This window comes from Parus major, chromosome 28, assembly GCF_001522545.3.
Source record: "Parus major isolate Abel chromosome 28, Parus_major1.1, whole genome shotgun sequence".
In the NCBI taxonomy this organism is placed as follows: Eukaryota; Metazoa; Chordata; class Aves; order Passeriformes; family Paridae; genus Parus; species Parus major.
In genome coordinates this window covers 126808-128459 of record NC_031797.1, presented here as the reverse complement: position 1 = coordinate 128459, position 1652 = coordinate 126808, and positions in this window count along the sequence as shown.

Genomic DNA, 1652 nt, shown 5'->3' with positions numbered 1-1652 from the left:
AAGGAGCAGCAAAATGTGTTAATGTGGTCCCTTTGGGTTTTGTTTACATCAAAATTCATGTTTTCATATTTCATGAAACTTTTTGTTGTACAGAGACAATTGCCTCCTCTGCATAAATCTCACATCTGAAAACTTCTGTTGTCCACCTTATCACTTTCTCATTTCTAGTTTGCACAAGAACACTTAGCTTGGAAAAAGTGTAACTCCTTTAATTTGACATGGCACTCAGTTAAATGATGCAGAAGGAAACAAATCATTTATGCCCAGCATGGGAAGTGACACCCCTGTCCATGTGTGGCAATGGGAGCAAGGAGTGCTGCTGCTGTGGACACTGATATGCAAAGCATACAACAATGCAGATTTTTGTGATATTTACTGAACTGCAGAGTCAGGGTACTTTTGCTGGAGAATCAGTAAGTCTTTATGGTTACAAACACTCCCCCCACTCTTAGTCCCAGATAGGAAGACAAAAAGCTAACCCTGCAGCTCCTCCCCTGGGGAATCCTATTCCATCTTTTAGAGCATTTTGGAAGCTTCAGTGGAGCTAAGGGGTTATTTGGTGCTGAGGGCATTCTGTGGAATGACCCCTCTGCTAACAGTGGCAGGCCCCTCTTTCAAGGGCAAGTTGCAGAGGATTGTCCAGTTCTGCTCCCTGTAACGTGCTGTTTTCTGGCAGACGTGGCAACTGCATCGTTGCTGGTTTCTTAAGTTTCCAGTACAGGAACACAGGGTATAAATTGGCCAGGAGTATTTGGTGCCACCATGATGGTGCAAGGTGCCTGCAGGTGGTTTGTTGCTGCTTGGCCTGAGAGTAAAGTTTTAGGGGCAGGTAGCTGCAACTGGTCCCAACTTGTCAATGAGGCTGGTTCTTAAAAATGAGATTCACTTAATAAATTATAAAAAGAATTTAATATCAATAAAAAGACAATTAGGAGACAAAAGAAATTAAGCAAAGGGTTAAAATGGCTGGGTGCCCTGGCGAATTGCCAGGAACACCCCTGGTATCTGGGAATACCCCTTTTTATCCCATCCTTGCTGTGAGGGGTTAATGCATATTCAAGCATGTCCCCTCCCTGGTTCTGCCTTCTTGGATCATGCTTTTGCACAATTTAATTTTCTGCTGGTCAGCACTATTTTTGCTGGTCATCATTATTCTTGCTGATGAGCATTGTTTTGGAGTTTGGTTTCCTTTCAAATGGTCACTTGTTGATAAGAGTCCAGCCATCATCCTTCCTCTGAGGGTATCTGGGCTTCATATCTTTCGCTGATAACAGTTTCGACTCTATTGTTCTCCTGATAACAGCTTGGGCCCCACTGTCCTTGCCCTCTGGGGTTTCCTTGCCTTGTACCTAGGAAATTCTTTTAAGCTTAAGACTTGTTAGCAAGAAAAAAAGTACATACATAGCTAAAAAGTATTTAACATATAATATTCATCTGCGAAAGCCAATATCACAATACAAATTTATAACATGGTGTTCTTGCTTGTCTGTGCCACTGCAGGATTTCCATTACTGACCATATTCCTTTCCTGTACAGCTCTGACCTGCTGATGTCCCCTCACTGCATCTCCAGCATGACAACTCTTGGACAGTGCCTCCCATAATCTTCCTGAAAATAAGATGTGCTGGTGTAAGTGGTGGCAGGAGCAGTGT